This window comes from Mauremys mutica, chromosome 2, assembly GCF_020497125.1.
Source record: "Mauremys mutica isolate MM-2020 ecotype Southern chromosome 2, ASM2049712v1, whole genome shotgun sequence".
Classification (NCBI taxonomy): domain Eukaryota; kingdom Metazoa; phylum Chordata; order Testudines; family Geoemydidae; genus Mauremys; species Mauremys mutica.
In genome coordinates, this window is record NC_059073.1 from 115,341,730 (window position 1) to 115,364,286 (window position 22,557).

A 22,557-nucleotide genomic window follows, 5' to 3' on the forward strand; every position below is an offset into this window, starting at 1 on the left:
AGGGGGATCAGGGCTGGGTTGGAGCACTGGAGGGGGTCGGGGCACAGGCTCCGGATGGCGCTTATTTCAAGCAGCTCCCGGAAGTAGCGGCATGTCTCCCCTCTGGCTCCTATGCGGAGGTGCAGCAAGGCGGCTCTGCGTGCTGCCCCATCCACAGGCGCTGCCCCTGCAGCTCCCATCAGCCTTGGTTCCCGGCCAATGGGAGCTGTGGGGGTGGCACTTGGGGCAGGGGTAGCGTGCGGAGCCCCCTGGCTGCCTCTACACATAGGAGCCGGAGGGGGGACATGCTGCTACTTCCGGGAGCTGTGCGGAGCCATAAGCGGAGTAGGGTAAGCCCTAGACCCTGCTCCCCGGCAGGAACTTGAGGGCCGGATGCAGCCCCCAGGCCATAATTTGCCCACCCCTGCAGTAGAGGCTCATACACTAAGCTCCAAAAGTGTCCGGTTTGATCCCACCCACCAACGACCGGGGTCTGTCGGCGTTACACCTGCACCTGGCACCCCAGTAAAAGCCACTCTCACTAGACTCCTGCTATCCATAAATGCCAACCTTAGTGCAGAACTGAACCTTCTATTCTCCAGAGCTACTCTATCACTCTTCAACATTGGCTGTTAGGTGTCTTCTCCAGTGAGCTGGCAATTATAACATACAGATGCTGTGAGCACAGCAAGGGCACAGTTCCTGTGTTCTTAACCAAACAAAGACACCCACACAACATAAAGAGATGGTGGGAAGCACAGACAGATGCCTTGTGCTTACTGAGGCACTCATGGGTTATAAATACGTTTTAAAAAAAGGAAAGTATGTCACACGCTGCTGTGAACATAACATTTTGTTGCATTCACTTTTAGCCTGAGTTGGGCAAGGTTTCTTATTCCACTACCACATTTAAGCTCTGAGATTTTGACATGCTGAAAGTTACCCTTGAACAGAACATGTAATTGGATAGACACTTCAAAATAATTTTGCTTTCCTAACAGAATGCCATTAGGTTGTGTTTACTTCCCCTTCCCTTGAGGGGTCAAAGAGAGGCTATTTAAAATAATAAGTCAATGAAGTAAACTTTAAGGCCTATATTTTCAAGGCTGACTAGTGATTTTGGGTGCCTGATTTGAGACATGTTTAAAGTGCCTGATTTTCAAAGGGTGGGTGCTTGGCACTTTTTGAAAATCAGGCCCCTATAAAGGTATCTCCAAGTGGGCATCCAAAATCACTAGCTATTTTTAGGTCTAAAACAGAACAAACTATTTCATCCTAGGTTTGTTTGTTTGTTTTTATCATAAACTGAAGCTATGGAATTTAGAGTCACACAGTTAACATCAAAATGGTGCATTTATTTCAACTGAGCATGATTCTGGACATAGTGAACAATGCAAGCAGCAATGGGAAGGTGAGCAGTACAATGATTCTATTAACACATATTTTGTCTTTCTGGAAAAGCAGCCTCTAAGCAGGAAAGCTCAAGATACAGAAGTGGCCATAACCAGTCCAAAGTGACAGAGAGGTCTCAAAGACTTAAAAACAGCAACTGGATTTACTGTCTGTACAAAGGCATCTAAATCAGTGGTTGAGCCTTCTGTATTGGTGACCCATTTCACACAGCAAACCTTTAAGTGAGATCCCCCCCTTATAAATTAAAAACACTTTTAAAAATATTTAACACTATTATAAATGCTGGGGGTGAAGCGTGGTTTGCGGTGAAGGCAGACAGCTCGCGACCCCCTAAGGGGTCACAACTCCCAGTTTGAGAGCCCCTGGTCTAAATGATATTTCTGTCTACACAAAAGCCCCTATCTGAATGTCACCCCCAGCTCTCCCACACCTAGGCAATTCAGCTCAATACTTTGCTGTATCTTCTCCTCAAACTGTTCAGAATTTTTTATTTGGAAAGTAGCCAAGTATGACCTACAGATTACATTATTTCCCAAATACAAATTAAAGAGTTTAGCTTCCAAGAATAAAATAGGATTTTGGCTTGAAAAGTAAAACTAAAGATTTTTGTTTGCTTCTGTTACCTTAAGACGGGCCTTCTTCAGACTGAAGATCAGGTCTTTGTTTACTAAAAGTGAAAAATTATTTCCAAACATAGGCACTGACTCTGTGGGTGCTCTGGGACTGGAGCACCCATGGAAAAAAAAAAGGGGGTGTTCAGCACGCACTGGGATGACCAGCTGTTGGCGGCCAGAGATCAACTGTTTTGCAGGTGCCTCTGCAGATGAGCGGTTTCATATGGGTAGCCTGCGCGCAGCTGCGATCAGCTGTTTGGTGGGCAGGCTCAGATCAACTGTTCTGTGCCTCCCTGCTCTGGCAGGGGCTGAGTGAATCTCACAAAAGTGCCTTAGGGTTAGGCATGGGCGGTGCTGAGTTTACAGTGGCTCCATGGAGCCAGGCCCATGCTCAAAAGGGGCCCCGGCCTGCTCCGCTTGCACTGCGCCCCAAGACCCCGCTGGCTCTCCCAACCACCACTCGGCTCCTCTCGGCTAGCTGACCGAGAGCTCCTCTCTGCCCCCTGGCCCCACCGCCTGCTTCTCTCAGCCCCCTGGCTGGACCCCAGTCCACCTCCAGCTCTGGGCAGTCTCTGCTTCCCACCATCTGTGGGGCCCCACCTGTCTTCCCGGAGCTGAGCCACCTGGGACTGATGCAGAAGCCTGGCCAGTCTCAGCCAGGTGGAAGAGGAGACAGTGCAGAGGGCTTGGCTGGGCCGCTCCAGGCAAGAGCGTCTTGAGGGACCCCGGCCAGGGCAGGTCCTGGCCTGGCTGATCACGCCACTCCCGAGGGGCTGGAGCGATTCCCGGCCATGGGACCAGCTCTGGCTGCACTGCCAGCTCTGCCGGGCAGACACAGTCACCTCCCCCCAGCAGGCATCAGGTGACCCAAGGGAGCCCAGCTAGGCTAGGGCTGGGGGTGGGTGCAGTGGTGGATTAGGGGGAGGAGAAGCCCCGGACCCCGTCAGGAGCTGCACTGGGTGTGGGCGAGAGGAGATGCCCCGGATCCTGGCAGAAGATGTGGGGCTGAAGCCCACAGCTCGGGGGCCCCAACCATCCTAGTGGCAGAAGCTGCAAGGCTGAAGCCCCAACCCCACTCCGTGCGGAGCTGGCCTGAGCCCCTCTCTCCCCCGTCCCCCTTGAACGGAGCTGGCTCTCACTCTCAGGCTGTGGAGAAATTCTGCCCAAATCTACCCACCTTGGTATCATCACACAGCCATGACTGGATTTAGCCTAGGAGGCAGGGTCAGGATTAGCCCCATTTAGCAGGTAGGATCTGGGGCACACAGAGGTGAAGTGACTTTCCCAAGGCCAAGCAGGGAGCCTGTGGCAGAGCAGAGAATCCAACCCAGAACAGCTGAGCCTCAGGCTTGTGCCTTAACCACTAGGCAACCCTTCCCGCCCGGGGAAGGGGAACTTCCTCTGCCACTTTGAGTGTGTGGGTGGGAGCAGGCACTAGACAGAGCCACTAGGAGGTGGGGAGCAGAGAGAGAGAGAGAGAGATGGGAAAAGGGACATGGGAGGGAAGCAAGAAGGGGGAAACATCAGAAAGGGGAGCAAGGACTTAGAGAAGAAACAAGAGAAAGGGAAAGAGGCAGGGAGAGCGAAAGGAAAGGAGAGAAGAAAGAGGAAGAGAGAGGGGAAAGACTCTCCACTGCTTGTCCCTCCCATCCATCTTCTTCCCACAGCCATCAGTGGTCCTCGGCTCCCAAACAAGCCCTAAGCAGGTGTGAAGCCCAGAGCAAACATGTCTTTAAACTGGGATGTTAGTGAAGACAGCTTGTAGCTGAGTGTAATGATTTTAATATACTGTAATTCATGACAATGTAATGATATATTTCATTACTATTTTAATAATGATTATATTGTTAAGATGCCAATGATAGACACACATTCAATAACTAGAATATGAAATCAGTGTATAAATATGCTGAAAATTGCCAGTTTTGGGGGGAGGCTGAGCCCCCCCGCCCCACCAAACACACCTCGCCGTTAAGGCAAGAGGGGGAAGAAAGGAGTAAGCAGTGGGCAGGAGATGTTCAGGGGAGAGGACCTAAGGAGAGGGGGCAGGAAGAGGTGGAGTGGGGCAGAGTAAGGGCGGGGCCTTGGGGAAGTGGGTGGAGCCAGGATGGGGCACCTACCGGCAAAACCAAAAGTCAGCATCCACGTTTCCAAAAGCTATGCAGTGCTGAATGCCAAAGTTTATTGCATTTCGAACAAGCTTCTGTCTAATATACATAACACAGCCTGATATCCACATACAATCAAAGGCTGTGAATTTGATATCTGCAGTATAAAACCAGTCAGATAAAAGAGTACTTCCAGCTTCTGGAATTGGTAAATAGATATGGTGCTTTTCACCTCTAGAGCAGTGGTTCAAATACAATCAAGGATTGTAATGATCCAAAGTTGTTAGCTTTGGATAGTTGTTTGGTATCCTGTGTGAAATGAGTTTCTGGTCTCAGTTCACCTCCTAGTAGATAGCTATTGGCATCCCTGGTTTGTCTGGTTAGCCACCAGTTTGTATCTTGTCAAAATCCTAGCCTGTGAGCTCTCTGGAGGTAGGGACTTGGTTTTGTTTGTACAATGCCTAAAGTGTCCCGACTAGATGCCTCTAGGTACCACTGTAATATAATTAAGTGATAGTGGGGTTCTGGTCCATCACTAGGGTTCTTAGGAACTGCGGTAATATAACTGTCTCTGCAGAGGGGTTATAATTTTGGCAACAGGACCAAACTACCTTCTCAGTTCTAGGGTATATCTACACTCAAACTGCTGCAGTGGCACAGCTGCAGCACTGCAGCTGCTGCTGTAGCACTTCAGTGTAGACACTCACTACAGTGATGGGAAGGGCTCTCCTGTCGCTGTAGTGAATCTACTTCCCCGAGAGGTGGTAGCTAGGTCGATGGAAGAGTGCTTCCATCGACCTAGCGTTGTCTACATCAGGGGTTACGCTGACATAGCTATGTCCCTCAGGGGTGTGGAATTTTCACACCCTGGGTGACATAGCTGTGACAGAGTGGGAATTGCCTGTAATATTTTGTATGAAGTCTATGTGTGCCTCAGTTTCCCCATGTGGTGCATGGTTAAACTCGGTGGTGGGAAAAGGTTGTTTGCTCTTTGCAGAGACTCAGAGATCCACGTGCGACTGTTGCCTAGCTATCTGGGGCCTGGGCCCAGACAAGGTCCCCATTTGGCACCTAGCAACTAATGATAAGCAGAGCCCACCCTCTGCAGGAAGCCAGCCAGCTGTGACGGGCTGGAGAACAAAAGAACTAAGGAAGATGGCTAAGTGACCATTTTAGCCCTGGAAACCAGAACAAAGGATGGAGGAGGTACCCTTGGGGGTTGTTATGTATGGGCCGCTGGAAGCATGACACTTCTGGACAGGGGCTCAAGGGGGGAGATCAGAGAGAGCTCTGGGCTCAGGACTGACCCAGATGGACTTTGCTGTAACTTTCTGATCTCTGTGTTAACCTAAGGACTTTCTACACTGTGTTTCAGACATCTAATAAATCCTTCTGTTTGTACAATGCTGACTACGAGCCACTCCAGAGTCAAGAAGCTGGGGGGCCATTGTTCCCTTTGAGTGTGTAAGTCTTCCCCAGGTGTCCAAATGCAGGGGGACTGGCTGAGGGGAGCTCATGGGGCAAAGCAGGGGCGCCGAAGGCTCTGTGGTTCAGTCCCAGGAGGAGGTGAAACCGCAGGGCTTACCCCAGGGAGAGAGAGTGTGACCCTAAGGGTGCTGACACACTGAAGGGGGTCTTCACAGGCATTATTCCAGAGCCATTCAAGAGCACTGGATCTATGGATCCATGACAGTAGCCATGGCAATCAGTGTAGACCAGATCAGTGGCCTCTCCAGGTCACACCACTGGGAGGCCCAGTGTGAGAAAGCTTGCCGTATTACTCAGCTTGTAAACTCTTTGGAGCAGGGATCATATGTCATGATATGTATTATTATGAGCTGGATAAAACTTTGTTATGGATTAGGTTAAAGCCCATTGAGGCGGATAGGTGTGAACTCACCCTTCAAATAACATAACCCCCACCTAAGACAAAAAGGAGTGTGTGAACCATCCAGGGAGCTTTGGGCTGAGTATTGTTTTGGGTAGGGGAGTGTGTGAGAGAAAACATGCAGATACTGAGGTCACAGACAAGAATAAAGAGAGGGGCCGAGGAAAAGAGGCAAGAAAAAACTGAAGCAGGAGCCTGTAACTTAGAACAATGTGGCTCTGGAAAAAGCTAAAGACAAGACAGCTTTTGGATCTGGTGTTTGGTAAAGAAGCTTAGGGAGCTGGTACTGCTCTTTTTTGTTCCTGGTTCCGTCTGTATTCAGAGACACAGGACTCTTAGAGTGACCACACAGCAAGTGTGAAAAATTGGGATGGGGTGGGTGGGTAATAGGCGCCTATATAAGACACAACCCCAAATATCGGGACTGTCCCTATAAAAAAAAAAAAAAAAAAATCAGGGCATCTGGTCACCCTAAGGACTCTGCACTCTTATTTATTTAAAAGGAATGTACAAAGAAATACCTGGCTACCGTCAATTTCTACTCCCAAATGGGATACCTGGAGAGCCATGAACTTTGACTAGGGATCTTATCTAACTCCTGTAACTCTAATTTTAAGACTGGGAGGGAGATACTATTTATCCATATAGAGTCTCTACTGACTGGATTATTCCTGCCTTGGGGCAAGGGATAGAGTAGAGTTAGTCAACTGTATTGTACAGATCTCTTCATCCATAACATGTTTCTATTAATGACAAAAATAGAGGGAGGGCAAGGGACGACACTACTGTTTCTTTAACTCCCAAATGGCTTATTTATCTTTTGTTCTTCTTTCTAATCTGCTATTTTATACTTGGAGTGTTGTTCTAGCTGTGTTGGTCCCAGGCTATTAGAGAGACAAAGTGGGTGAGGTAATATCTTTTACTGGACCAACTTCTGTTGGTGAGAGAAACAAGCTTTTGAGCTTACCCAGAGCACTCTCTCTCTCGCTCTCCTCCTATGCAACTTTGTGTAAAGTCAGAACGCTTGTCTAAAAGAGATTAAATGGCCCAAGTATGAAATGAGAGACAAGATGGGTGAGGTAGTGAAAATTTAGCAGTGTTAAGAGTCTCCCACTCTTTGGTTTTCCTTAATTAAGTACCCAGGCACTGAGTGTACTGTATGAGGAAAGCCTGCTTCAACACATCCCTCCCTGTCCCTCTCATTCACTTGTTCAAAGGAACATCAAAAGGTCACCAATTTTCACCCAAATGACTTAAAAATAGTTTAGTAAAGAATGGGTGAATGTAATATACCACTAAAAATCCTGGCTGCATGTATCAGCAAGATTCAGGCTGTAAAACTGGAGGAAATCTCATTACCATGACATAGCAGTCATTCATAATAAGCAAATTTAAATGTTGAACACAGCAGCCTGATCAATCAGCAGATATTTTCTATTACAGACTTGTAGAACACAGTTCCAGGTAAAGTTAAAAATTCATTGCACTTCATTAAAGCAAAAGGTGAGAAAGATATAAAGAGGGGGACAAGTTCATCCCTGGTACAATTCTATTGACTCCGATGATAGAACCACACCAGAAGTTAGCTTGCGCCAAGATCTACCACAATGTTGCTAACAAGTAAAGGATATCTCTGCAACTCCCACTTTCTCAGTAGGAAATCATAATCATGGACTGTTATTTTCTAAAGTGCTATGCATTACAGCTGTAAGTGGATATATTCTATTGAAAAACAAAAGCCACATGCTTAAGTACATTTTGGAACTGAGTTAAACCCAGACACTCAAATCTGAATTCCAGCCATTGTGGGCAAAAGAAGAGAAAGAAAAAAGAAAGAAAAAAAAGGCACATCATTATTACATGCCATAAAAGGCAATGTGCTTTTGACAACACAGCTCCTCCCTAGGAAGACATAGCTGTGGAGACCTGGGCAAAACTCAGCAGTTTTGTTTCATAGAGGTTAATGGAAACATTATAATTAGTTCTGTCCACATAGGTTTACACAGATGATCCTCAGATGTTGGATCAAGATCTCAGAGCTTGGAAGAGTGAACATCTCAAAGCTTTGAAACTGTTGTTGAGTTTCACCTATTTTTTTTTGTTAAATGTATGCAAAATTTTGCATGACTTTGCTGTAAAACTATAAACTGGTCCTGGGTTTCCCAAAAGTTAGTTCAGATATGCAGGAAAATAATTATGGCCAAATATTTTGCCCAATGTTTTGCCCAATATGGAACCACCTTGAAGAATGCAGGTTCTATATTTAGAAAAAACTGGAAACATTTGAGAATCGTGTTCCATTTTGCTTTGGTACAATACGAGTTCTGGATGGCTGCATTTTTTTGTTGTTAGTTTATGTTATTTTCCTAGTAATCATAGAAGCAGGACAAGAATTACTTTCAAAACAAGAACATTCATTGTCAGATAGCAGAAACCCTGGCTGTTTAAAATTCTACCTGTCCTGAAAGATTTCATCCTGCAGAGGAGGAAATCTCTATTATATAATACTAAGGCCTTGTCTACACTGTGGGGGGGCAGGCAGAAATCGACTAGACAAGACGCGATAAATTGATCCCCACTAGATCGATCGCTGCCCACCAATCCGGCGGGTAGTGTAGACATACCCTAAAATTCTCTTAAAAAGCTGCTCCCTTCATGTTGAAAAGAAGGAACTTTAAAGGCCCCAGAGCATAGCTAGAAATATTTTTTTCCTTTAGAAACAATAAATATACAATGAAACACAAAAAAGGACAGAACAATGACAAAGTCTCACATTTTGTGAACAATTTAACAAATGTGAGTTGAGGTATGAGCTTGTAAGAAAACTAGAAACCAGGGAAGTTTTATGTGGTTTCAGGGTTTATTGTAAACATTTTGCATACCTCTATTGCAAAAACTTTGGGTAAAATCTAGGTGATTGATCTAAGGGCAAGAGTACTACCAAGCCAGTCAAACTCACAGATAAGGTTGGAGAATTAGCCTCGATTTTCATCCTTAAATTAGTTTCACAGCTTCTGGATTCATTCAAACTACTGATATAATTTACATTTAGTCCTCAGTAGTTTATTTAGGTTAGTATTAAAAACACGGATTTTTCTAATAAGCTTTTTAATAATTCCTTAATGAACTCAAAGGTGAGCCTGAAAGGCTGCGTCACAGTTTTTATGGACTATCTCATAACTAGTGTAATCAGAAAGTTTGGGCAATATGGAATCTGCTCTTGGTTCAGACCAGTTACCATCTATTACTATAGGTCAAGGCCAAATCAGATAAGTTTTAATCTGTTGATAAATCACCCTTATTTGACCATAATTATTCTTTTGGAGCCAATATTATTTATCTGATCAATGCATGAAACGAAAGATTGTACCAGATCATTCAGAGTCATCATTGTGTATCACATCCAGTCTCCTTGGAGAAGTTCTAATATGCAGATGTCTATCCACAGAGCATGATGGTTCTTACAGAGAGATTGATGGTTTAATCTATTGTCAGTCTGACCATCACTCATAAAAATGAATGGGTATGTACTCCCCAGGTTATCTACACATAACTCTCACTGTCATCAATGGCTGTACTGCATGGCAGTAAATGGATAAACATGAAACATCATAGTCTTCAATTTCTATTTCTTGAAGCGGTGAGCATTTTTTATGGAGATTGCTGAAGGACCAAAAAAAAAAAAAATCCACCAGATATAGATATCTAACAGTTACGTTAATAAAATATCTAACAGTACCAGTTATCACTGTGATCCTATTTGACCAAACAGATCCCTACTGTAACTCTATCAAAATCAGTGGATTTATACAAGGATCAATCTGGCCAAATGTATCTGCCTTGGGAGATTATATTGCAAGGTGATATAATTCACTGGCTTTGTGCGTATAAACTAGTGAGTGGTGATGCTCTCTAGTGGCTGCAGCTACCAATATCAATAGTATGAAATTTCTTCTTTAGCTCAAGTAGTAGAGGCCTGCATTTTTGGAGCTGACAGACCAGTATTTCTAGTCCTAGCACCCAATGTATTCAATATATATAGGGTCTGGCTCTGTGTCCCTGGGAATCTTTGGGTCATGAGTAAGATACTGTACTGCTCAAAATGAGCAAGGGTGGCAGAAGCTGAACACTGTAATCACATCTGTTGTGTGAAACATGCATCTCCTGTACAATGGGAACAACAGATCTGATAGCATGTGTACATATTTTCAGTTTTTAACTACAATCTTTTTACCATAAACATCTCCACTGACAGCAGACTTAGAAAACAAAAATTCAGTAAATAAAGCAAATGCTTATCAACCTGTAATCTAGAGTACTGTGAGAAATATTGTTATTAAAAATAGGCTGACATTCATGTAGTACTTTTTATATAGAGATCCAAAAAATGCTGATTCATAAATTTACAAACTACTATATATACAGTTCAGGGATTATATCCCCTACTGCTGAAACGCTGCCTTCTTCAGGGCGCAAGATTTCCACACAGCAAATCTACAACATAACACTATAACCAGTTGAAACTACATTGGGAATTTTATGTAAGCAGAATGTAATTACCCAAGTTAACATATGGTCGGGTCATGCCAAGAAAAAAAAAAAAGTACTATTTTGTCTAATTGAAACAGTTGAGTGGTTAAAGCACAAGGCTGTTCCAAGCTGTGCTACAAACTAGTTTGATCTCGGTCAAATTATTCAGGGCCTGTCTACAATGTACATTTTACTATTTCTCTGTATAGTTATCGAGCATGTAGTGTGAATGCAGGAATAGGAGTATAGCATGGTGCTACACTCTAAATCACTGTATCATGGCTTAGGCTGTCACACAGCTCTATAAACATGTTGTCCGACAAAAGCTGCCAACACAAATACCCCTGATCACGTTCTGGCAGTTAGACTTGTAGCATAAATGAGCCCACAAGCTCTGTGCCTCAGTGTCCCCACCTGAAAAAACAGGAATACTAATGCCTACCTCACAGGCACATTAGGAAGCTCAATTAATATTGCACTCTTAGGAAGGAAGGGATTACAGAAGAGCAACATATTGTTATGTATTTCGTAATGATTATAGACATATTGCCCTCACCTCCTGACCAATGCGTATGCTTACATTTTTTCTTTCCAATCTCAAATCTTAATTCCACCTAACCCCTTCTTTCAGTCTGAAAGTTGGTATATTATATTTCAACATACCTATATAACAGAGAACAATCAAACACAAGGGCAAGCCTTCTCCCCAACTCCCTGGTTTTGGGTTTGCCCACTTTGCATATATGTGTGCAGGGATTTCCTGTGATAGCTACCAGATGGTAGGACAATTCCATTATTCTTTTCACATGTCAGTAACTGGATCAAAGGAGAAATCAACAGAGAAGATCAAATTCCCTCTCTCAGCTTTTTCTAGCTCTCTCCCTTGTTTGCAACAGAGGCTGCTCAGGAAGGTAATGCCTAGGCTTTTTAGGTCTTCTAAATTAACTTTTTTGGGTTCCTCAAACAATCACCTGCTGTGGTCCTGCATTGATCACATGTCTCAACTGCAGTAGGATTTTCAAGTGAATCCCCCCTAGTCTGCAAATCCCAGATACCTCACTGATTTTCAGAAGACCTAGTGATCTCTCATTCACACATACACTGGCTTTTGGGTATACACATGCAGCTGCTATCATCAACCATGTCTAACGAACACAAACAGACAAAAGGACTTTGCAAACCCAAACAATATATATAGATCTATATTACCAGTTCTTTGAGAAAGAAGAATATCCAGGAACAAACATATGGTTTATGCTCTTGCCTACCTGTTAGAGATCACAAAGCTGCTTTCACACTTCCTGCCTCTCTCTCTCTGCAACAGCTGTGCTTTCTGAAACTGAGCAACAGTCTCCTTAAGTGTTGTGGTCTGAAAATACACCCCCCCACCCTCATACAGCCTTGCAGTGCCAGACAACCCCTTCTCCTTTTGATTCAGCCAGTCGAAACAAGTTACAATTCACTGGCCAACTCACATGTGAAAGGGAGATAGAGAGTTCAGAACAATCAATCCAATTAACAGTCCTGAAAACAGCACCAAGGAATTTATGTGATAATAAAAGGTTACATTCAGTGTGTACCTCTTTCTCCTCCCCATTACGTTTCCTATAAATATATCTTCAGCAGACCCCTGCCAGTTTACAGAGGTGCCAGTTGTTTACTCTCTCTTCTTCTATCTTACACAGTCACAGAAAAGTAATAATGGGTTTTACACAACTATTAGGAATGTGATTGCTTCTTACCTCCACAAGGCAATGATTCCTAGCTGCTTGTTGAGGTCTCCAGTGAGCCACTCATTTTGTTCAACATCGGATGCACCCAGTTTTGAAGGCAGGGATGTTATTGAAGGGAACAGAAAACAAACCACAGGTCCAGCTAATGCCCCCCCAGCATCCCCACTTGTCCTCTACCCATCAAATCCCTAAGCTTTGAACCAGAAATACATGTGGCTGTTGCAGCAGTAGATGATTTCAGATGAAGTACTATGGAAATTCTATGCTATATACTTTTTGTTTTAAACACTATTTGTTGAGCTTTTTAACATGCAGCGTCTCTCCTTCTGCAGGGAATTACTCAGACAGCAAGTCATGTGACTCTCAGCAGCACAATTATATAATTCAAACTGTGCTAAGGCTATTCAGGGTTTTGATTTGGAAATCACACCCATGAAGAGAGAAACAAACAAGAGCCAATGACATGGAAATCCATGCTCTCTCTGATCAGGAGCCTGTATCTCTAGCATGCATGTTTATGTGCATTTGCTGTTACACAGGACACCAAGGAGGGCTCTGCTGTAGTTCAACACCCCTACCTGAATTAGAAGGGAGTCAAGTAGCACATGGACTTCTGAAGGAGTAACCAAACTGGCTACTAACAGTTCCTTTAGGGGAAAGGGCTCTAGGTATCAGAAGACGTAACTTACGTATATGCGTTAACTACCTATATTGGGGGGCAGGAAATTTAGAGATAGGTCCTAGCTGTAAAGTTCAGATGCAGATCTGGATCCAGTTAAGCCCTTCCCCAGAGTTAGGGCTGTTCCAATCCAAAAGGGTTGATTCAGGCATTTATACAAACAGGGGTTAGTCACGAGAGTTAGATCCAGATCCACACTCCTCCAAAGGAAGTGTGTGAATCTGAGGGGTTTGGATCAGGCCCTTCTCTACTATATAATACAATGGAAAATGTCACACAGAACATAGCCATATTACTCTATCACATGGAGCTACTTATAAACACAAATAAATATATCACAGAAACATTTGGCCTTTCTACAGATGGGTCAGGAACATTTAGATTCAGTGCTTTGGTTTGTCCTGTTATAGTGACAGGCCTGGAGCAAAGATATGGATTTGGATTTGAACTTCTTCATAGTTTGGCCAGAAGGTGCCGTGGATTTGAGCCAGTACTTTGGTTCAGACCCAACTCAAGGTGCTGCCTTGCCAACGGGTCTGGTGTAAAGAAGAAAGCTGTCACTTCTGCCCCTCCACTGATAGCACCACTATGCTTGGACTACTTCATATGTTGCCCCATTTGACTGTTTGACGCCTTGTTTATTTCATCTGATTGATTGCTGCCCATTTATTACCAAATGCTTTCAGCTAATGGGTTACACTATTTTATCTGTTCCTGGATTTACTTCATTGATTGACGTTTATCTATTTGATCTGACTAATGGATTACATTTTACTAATTCATAGACTGCCCTTAATTTAATTTGTCCCTTTCTTTCTCCAGATCCTTTCATGGGGTCCCCCACAGTTCCCACATCAAATTTATACTAATAAATAACAATAGTATATAATAATAATGAGCTCTTTAGCTTTGCATTCAAGGCCCTAGCTCCTACTTATTATTGCCATTAATTATTATTATTATTATTATTATTATTTGTACGGCAATAGTGCCCCAGGCAAGAACCAGAGCCCCATTGTAGTAGGTGCTATACAAACCTATAGGTAAAAATCAGTTCCCTCATGTCTTTCCTTCATGTTCATCTCCAGGCTTTCTTCTCACCTGGAACATGCTCTTCTTACTAGATCCAGCTGGAGCACTCTCTCTCCTCCCAATCTTTCTTTAAACTGCACCATTCTGAAAGGTTTATAAGCCATTATGTACCTTCATCCCCTGCTGCGAAGTTAGCTAATGAATGGCTGAAAATCATAATAACAAAATGCAACAAAAAAGTGGAACTACTGGGAATAAGGTGGATGCATAACCTCACCACTCACATTGCTGTTTTGTTCATTCTGAGCTGGTAGCATTTTCAATTGAGGGAACTGTCTATGCACCAAACTTCTAGAGAAGATCAAGTGAATCTATTCTAGAGTCTGATTATCTTTAAGAAATGTTGCAACACTTCCCTTTTTGAAAAAGCCTTTCCCCACCTTGAGAATGACACTCATGCCACTGCCACCCTCTTCCACCCCATAAATCCCTATCAAGCAAGAAAGAGAGGGGAATAATAATAAAAAAAGAATTAACAACAACAAATCCTACCCCAGGCAAAGCATTTACTCTGAACAGGGAGATAAGCCACAGACCCCAGGAAATCCACAGGAGTCTTTGTTATTGCTATTGATTTTACACGGAAGGTGCCTCTAGTGATAGGCGGCAGAATAAACCCCTAAAACTGGAGCCAGCAAACAGAGCTGTAAACAGGAGAGTTTCATTGGGAGTTTGCAAGGGGAGTTTGCGAGGAAGACTAAGAGAGCTAGGCAGAGGAATAGACAGGCCAGTGAAAAGAGTAGGTGGTGTTCTGCCGGTGTTCTGGTGCCCGTTGGGGGTTTGTTTTGCTGTAGGTGGTGGTGGTTTGCTTTGGTTTGTGTTTCCTGGACTAACAGGTTTTAGGTGGGAAGGCTATAACCAATACAGAGGCAGCAGTGGAAGACACAATGAGGATGAATGGATGTGGAAGCTGCGGCATGTACATGATCCTGGAGGGGGTACCTGAAAAGAGTTTTCTCTGTATGAAGTGCCGCCTGATAGAGCTGATGGAAGAAAAGATCCAAGGATTGGAGATGCAGGTGGAAACTCTGGTTGAGTTTAGAAGGGGGTCCGAGCAGATGATGGAGCAGAGACATGAGGAGTCTGAATGGAAAAGCTCAGACTTGCAGATGGAAGCAGGACCAAAGAACTCTGAGGGGAGACTATTGGGTGAGGAAAGTGGACGGTGGAAGCATGTGACTAAGAGAACCAGGCAGAGGAAAAAATGGGCCAGTGAAGGAGAAATAGAGCTCAGGAACAGGTTTACGGAGTTGGAAAATGAAGAAGGGGCACAGCAGGTGGTCACTGAAGGTGAGAAGGCAAGGAAGAAGAGAAGAGCAGCTAGTCCTATAGGAAGAGGGGACGAGTCAATGGAGACAACACCAAATATGAGCCCCAGGAGGATACGGGATGGGTTGCAGAGGATTGCAAGGGACAACAGAAATCGAGAGGACTTGCAGCCAGAGAGAACAGGCGATAGACCGGAGAATCGCACCATCACCAGGAAAAGGCAGGTCTACGTGATTGGGGACTCCTTACTGAGAAGAATAGACAGGCCTGTAACTAGAATTGATCCGGAGAACAGAAGGGTGTGCTGTCTGCTGGGTTCTAAGATACCGGATGTGGACCTGAGGCTGAAAAGGATCCTAAGGGGAGCGGGAAAGAATCCACTGATTGTCCTTCATGTGGGAATGAATGATATGGCTAGATTCTCACTGGAACGTATCAAGGGAGACTATACCAGACTGGGGAAGATGCTTAAAGAAATTGAGGCACAGGTGATCTTCAGTGGGATTCTGCCTGTTCCTAGAGAAGGGCAACAAAGGTGTGACAAAATTATGGTGATCAACAGATGGCTCAGGCAGTGGTGCTATAAAGAGGGCTTTGGGATGTTTGGCCACTGGGAAGCATTCATGGACAGAGGACTGTTCTCTCGGGATGGACTTCACCTGAGTAAGGAGGGAAATAGACTTCTAGGATGGAGGCTGGTACAACTGATTAAGAGAGCTTTAAACTAGGAATTTGGGGGAGATGGTTGGGAGATGTCCAGGTAATCTCCATGCCGGAATTTAACATTGAGAGGGAAGAAAACAAAGTAAGAGAGGATACAGCCGTGGGTAGGAGAATGGACATAAGGAGGAAGGGTACTGTAGATACCAGTCTAATAGGTGATACTGGTGGTAGAATGTCTGTGCCTAATCGGGTAAAGAATGTGAGTGAAGCCAAACAGCAAAAATTAAGATGTTTGTACACTAAAGCGAGGAGCCTAGGTAACAAAATGGAGGAACTACAGCTACTGGTGCAGGAAGTGAAACCGGATATTATAGGGATAACACAAACATGGTGGAATAGTAGTCATGACTGGAGTACAGGTATTGAAGGCTATGTGCTGTTTAGGAAAGACAGAAATAAAGGCAAAGATGGTGGAGTAGCATTGTATATCAATGATGAGGTAGACTGTAAAGAAATAAGAAGTGATGGAATGGATAAGACAGAGTCTGTCTGGGCAAAAATCACATTGGGGAAGAAAGCTACTAGAGCCTCCCCTGAGATAGTGCTTGGGGTGTGCTACAGACTGCCGGGATCCAATTTGGATATCGATAGAGACCTCTTTAATGTTTTTAATGAAGTAAACACTAATGGGAATCTTTTCTTAAACTGCACCATTCTGAAAGGTTTATGTGTGTTCATGGGAGACTTTAACTTCCCAGATATAGACTGGAGGACAAGTGCTAGTAATAATAATAGGACTCAGATTTTCCTGGATGTGATAGCTGATGGATTCTTTCACCAAGTAATTGAAGAACCAACAAGAGGGGATGCCATTTTAGATTTGTTTTTGGTGAGTAGTGAGGACCTCATAGAAGAAATGGTTGTAGGGGACAACCTTGGTTCTAGTGATCATGAGCTAATTCAGTTCAAACTCAATGGAAGGATAAACAAAAATAGATCTGGGACTAGGGTTTTTTATTTCAAAAGGGCTAACTTTAAAGAATTAAGGAAATTAGTTAGGGAAGTGGATTAGACTGAAGAACTTGTGGATCTAAAGGCGGAGGAGGGCTGGAATTACTTCAAGTCAAAGTTGCAGAAACTATCAGAAGCCTGCATCCCAAGAAAGTGGAAAAAATTCATAGGCAGGAGTTGTAGACCATGCTGGATGAGCAAGCATCTCAGAGAGGTGATTAAGAAAAAGCAGAAAGCCTACAAGGAGTGGAAGATGGGCGGGATTAGCAAGGAAAGCTACCTTATTGAGGTCAGAACATGTAGGGATAAAGTGAGAAAAGTCAAAAGCCATCTAGAGTTGGACCTTGCAAAGGGAATTAAAACCAACAGTAAAAGGTTCTATAGCCATATAAATAAGAAGAAAACAAAGAAAGAAGTGCGACCGCTAAGCACTGAAGATGGAGTGGAGGTTAAGGATAATCTAGGCATGGCCCAATATCTAAACAAATACTTTGCCTCAGTCTTTAATGAGGCTAATGACGAGCTTAGGGATAATGGTAGGATGACAAATGGGAATGAGGCTATGGAGGTAGATATTACCACATCCGAGGTAGAAACCAAACTTGAACAGCTTAATGAGACTAAATTGGGGGGGCCCAGATAATCTTCATCCAAGAATATTAAAGGAACTGGCACATGAAATTGCAAGCCCATTAGCAACAATGTTTAATGAATCTGTAAACGCAGGGGTCGTACCGTACGACTGGAGAATTACTAACATTGTTCCTATTTTTAAGAAAGGAAAAAAAAGTGATCTGAGTAACTATAGGCCTGGTAGTTTGACATCTGTAGTATGCAAAGTCTTGGAAAAAATGTTGAAGGAGAAAGTAGTTAAGGACATTGAGGTCAATGGTAATTGAGACAAAATGCAACATGGTTTTACAAAAGGTAGATCATGCCAAACCAACCTGATCTCCTTCTTTGAGAAGGTAACAGATTTTTTAGACCAAGGAAATGCAGTGGATCTAATTTACCTTGATTTCAATAAGGCATTTGATATGGTTCCACATGGGGAATTATTAATTAAATTGTAAAAGATGGGGATCAATATGAAAACTGAAAGGTGGATAAGGAACTGGTTAAAGGGGAGACTGCAATGGGTCATACTGAAAGGTGAACTGTTGGGCTGGAAGGAGGTTACTAGTGGAGTTCCTCAGGGATCAGTTTTGGGACCAATCTTATTTAATCTTTTTATTACTGACCTTGGCACAAAAAGTGGGAATGTGCTAATAAAGTTTGCAGATGACATGAAGCTGGGAGGTATTGCTAAGGACTGGGATATCATATAGGAAGATCTAGATAAAAAATAATATGGAGATATACCTATCTCATAGAACTGGAAGGGACCCTGAAAGGTCATCAAGTCCAGCCCCCTGCCTTCACTAGCAGGAGCAAGTACTGATTTTTGCCCTGGATCACTAAGTGGCCCCCTCAAGGATTGAACTCACAACCCTGGGTTTAGCAGGCCAATGCTCAAACCACTGAGCTATCCCTCCCCCAACCAACCTTGTAAACTGGAGTAATAGTAATAGGATGAAATTTAATAGTGAAAAGTGCAAGGTCATGCATTTAGGGATTAATAACAAGAATTTTGGTTATAAATTGGGGACACATCAGTTGGAAGTAACAGAGGAGGAGAAGGACCTCGGATTGATCACCGGACGACTATGAGTCGCCAATGTGATATGGCCTTTAAAAAAGCTAATGCGGTCTTAGGATGCATCAGGTGAGGATTTCCAGTAAAGATAAGGTGGTGTTAGTACCGTTATACAAGGCACTGGTGAGACCTATTCTGGAATATTGTGTGCAGTTCTGGTCTCCCATGTTTAAGAAGGATGAATTCAAACTGGAACAGGTACAGAGAAGGGCTACTAGGATGATCTGAGGAATGGAAAACCTGTCTTATGAAAGGAGACTCAAAGAGCTTGGCTTGTTTAGCCTAACCAAAAGAAGGCTGAGGGGAGATATGATTGCTCTTTATAAATATATCAGAGGGATAAATATCAGGGAGGGAGAGGAATTATTTAAGCTTAGTACCAATGTGGACACAAGAACAAATGGATATAAACTGGACACTAGGAAGTTTAGACTTGAAACTAGATTAAGGTTTCTAACCATTAGAGGAGTGAAGTTCTGGAACAGCCTTCCAAGGGGAGTAGTGGGGGCAAAAGACATATCTGGCTTCAAGACTAAGCTTGATGAGTTTATGGAGGGGATGGTATGATGGGATAGCCTAATTTTGGCAATTAATTGATCTTTGATTATTAGCAGGTAAATATGCCCAATGGGCTGTGATGGGATGTTAGATGGGGTGGGATCTGAGTTACTACAGAGAATTCTTTCCTGGGTGCTGACTGGTGATTCTTGCCCACATGCTCAGGGTTTAACTGATCGCCATATTTGGGGTCGAGAAGGAATTTTTCTCCAGGGCAGATTGGCAGAGGCCCTGGAGGTTTTTCGCCTTCCTCTGCAGCATGGGGCACGGATCATTGCTGGAAGATTCTCTGCACCCTGAGGTCTTCAAACCATGATTTGAGGCCTTTAGTAACTCAGACATAGGTTAGGCCAGTGGTCCCCAACGTGGTGCCCGTGGGCACCATGGCGCCCGCTGGGGCATTTATGTGCGCCCGCCTAGTGCCCAGGAGGGGAGAGAAGCCACGGCCCCGCGCCTGCCGGGGACAGAGAACTCAGGCTGCGAGCGTGGTGTTCTCTGTTCCCAGCAGGCACGGGCCCCGCCTAGTGCCCAGCAGGGGAGACAAGCCGCGGCCCTGCGCCTGCCGGGGACAGAGAACGCCAGGGCTCCAGGCTGCGGGTGCTAGTGTTCTCTGTCCCTGGCAGGCGCGGGCCGCGGCTTAAGCCGGAGAGAAGCCAAGGCCCCGTGCCTGCTGGGGACAGAGAACTCCGGGGCTGCAGGCTGTGGGCGCCGGTGTTTTCTGTCCTCGCGGCTTCTCTCCGGCTTCTCTCTTCTCTCTGGATTCATATATTATGTTATATTAAATATGATGTTTTTCATATTATTTAACGTACAAATACAAAATAAGCCTTGAAAAACTGTTGGCGCCTGCCACATTCTTCTGAAAACATGAATGTGCTACTGGCCACAAAAAGGTTGGGGACCCCTGGGTTAGGGGTTTGTTACAAGAGTGGGTGGGTGAGATTCTGTGGCCTGCATTGTGTAGGAGGTCAGACTAGATGATCATAATGGTCCCTTCTGACCTTAAAGTCTATGAGACGGATACATAGATTTTACACCCACTTCACGCAGGTGTAAATGACTGACAACAAAAGGTACACGGCAGTGGGAAACCAGGTATTTTGTGTTCATCCCTGGCCCAATGACCATTCATTGTCATTGTGAATGACTATGACTTGCCACTATGAACAACAGTCACTGGGCCAGAGAAAGACAGCGAGAATGATGCTACATCCTGGTAGTTAGGATACGCATATCAGAGACTCAAGTCCCTGCTCCAAAGACTATATAATTATTTATAAAAAACAGAACAGCTTTAAGAGGAGAGATGGAAACAACACCACACGAGGGCTAGAAAAGTATTTTAACACTCTTTGAGGCCTCAAAGCTGAGATTCTTATGTAACCACCAGGAGCTGGAGCTTTAAGAAAAATTCAAAATATTGTAAGAGTGACGGTAAAATTGTGAGAGTTGGCAACACAGAATAGAGGAACTGGACATTTTAGGCAGCATTCATTCTTGGAGTGATGCCACTGGCTTTCTTGAATTTAGCACACTGTGTCCCGACCAAGTGTCTGTTCTTCCTGCACATGGGGACAGATGTGACAAGTAAAACCCACTTCATCAGAAACATGGAAGATGATAAGTCTGATCAATGTAGAAAGTAGACAAGAACACTAGTGACAGTTACAATTTCTAACCAAGTTAACCATATAGATCAATATTTTGCCTTAACTTCACTAGACAGTCTTTTTTAATGCTATACCCCTGTAAAACAAGCCAATTAAAATGTTACTCCATCTTATTCCTATAAATGAACGATACTCTCCTTTTCTTCACACAATCTGACAAGGTCTACTTCCAACTACCCTAGAAGTAATAGGACAAATTAATTCCTGGAGAAACTCGAATGACACAAGTGGAGTTACACTAAGATTGAATTTGATTCAATATCACAAAGCAATGAAGCACGTCTGGGGGCTGTTTAATGAGAGGGCTACATTTTCAGAAATGTGTGCCTAAGCTGAGCACACAAAGTGGGTAACTAAGTGTACAGTTTTTCTTCTGTAATTCCGTGTATAACTTACCTACAAGGCCCATGTAATAGTATGTTTTGCACATACAACGTAGATGCACTTTAAAAAAAAACCCCATAGGCCTCAGCATATAGATTTTTAAGATGTCATTGCACTTTTTAAAGATTTCACAGAACAAAGATGAATCATTGGCCTCTTTTAGGCCTGTTAACAGCCATAATAATACTTCGCACTAATACAGCCCTTTTCATTTTCAAAGCACTTAACACTCAGTAACCAATTAATCCTCACAACACTCTTTTGAGGTACATAGGTATTATTATTCCCACTTTACAGATAAGCAAACTGAGGTGGAATGGTTAAGTGTCTTGGCCAAAGTCACAAAGAAAGGCAAAAAGTCAACAAGTAGTAATCAGAGCTCAGAAGTCCTAGCTCCAAATCTTGGGGCCATTATTAACTCTTCATATAAAGAGAGCACACTCTAAAAGTTCATTCCTGTTCCAGCAATATATAGCTCTTTAGATAATTAGTTCTTCAGGACAGGGAATCTCTCTTATTCTCTGTTTGTGCAGTGCCAAGCACAATGGGCCCCATTGACAGTTGGCTCTTAGGCACTGCTGTAACACAAATAATATATTAAATATTTCTCATGTTACATAAGTACAAATGACTATGCATCTGAAAAATTCAGACTGTAAGGGTCTTATTCTTTCTTGCACTATTCTCCAGTTTTAAATGTTTCAGTCATCCACTCAGGGAATGGACACACTACCACATGACCTGCAGTCAATGACCTTGCTTAGACCAGGGATGGATGACTTGTGCATGTGTATGTCTTGTACAACAACACACAGAATACATGCATAACCATATGTCAAGGACTGTCATATCCAGTACAAATACGTCATCAGACTTTAAAAGCACAGGATTATCCATTTTGGGACAAATTCTTCATCCTTCCCAATGATGATGGAGGGATTCACATGCATCAGAACCAGAGCCGTTCTGCTGTCTGGTGGGGACAGGGAAGACTTTGAGGAGGCAGTGCAGGGAACAAGCATCTTGGATGTATCATGGGGCTATGTGGAGGTAGAGCTGCTTGATTCACCACTACATGGAGCCATTGCCCACTGGCTAGTCAGCATGGAGGCCTCAGCCTCAGGGCTAAAGAGATGGCAGTGAAGCAACTCCAGGTTTAAAAAGAAGGATTCCTTCCTTTATTCCCATGGAGACCTCCAGTGCCCAGACCAGTTATGCTGTCTAGTTGCTGGGAACTAGATTTGTCCCTTTATGGGTCCACTGCTTTAGC

At 43.8% G+C, this 22,557-nt stretch overlaps 1 protein-coding gene across 5 annotated transcripts in view; it reads right to left on the reverse strand.

Moving 5' to 3' along the window:
• The window catches only part of PHACTR1 (phosphatase and actin regulator 1), a 302,761-nt gene that overhangs the window by 235,691 nt on the left and 44,513 nt on the right, over nucleotides 1–22,557 (reverse strand). The window contains exons 1-2 of one of the 5 annotated variants that reach the window (XM_045006117.1): nucleotides 12,275–12,304; nucleotides 11,801–11,871 (exon numbers count right to left, since the gene is read on the reverse strand). The exons of 1 other annotated variant lie outside the window; for it this stretch is intronic. The gene's annotated coding sequence lies outside the window, so the exon portion shown is untranslated. Of the gene's footprint in view, nucleotides 1–11,195; nucleotides 11,252–11,741; nucleotides 11,778–11,800; nucleotides 11,920–12,274; nucleotides 12,305–22,557 lie in introns of those variants that run through there. 3 more of the 5 variants (XM_045006118.1, XM_045006121.1, XM_045006120.1) reach the window with 3 other exon arrangements.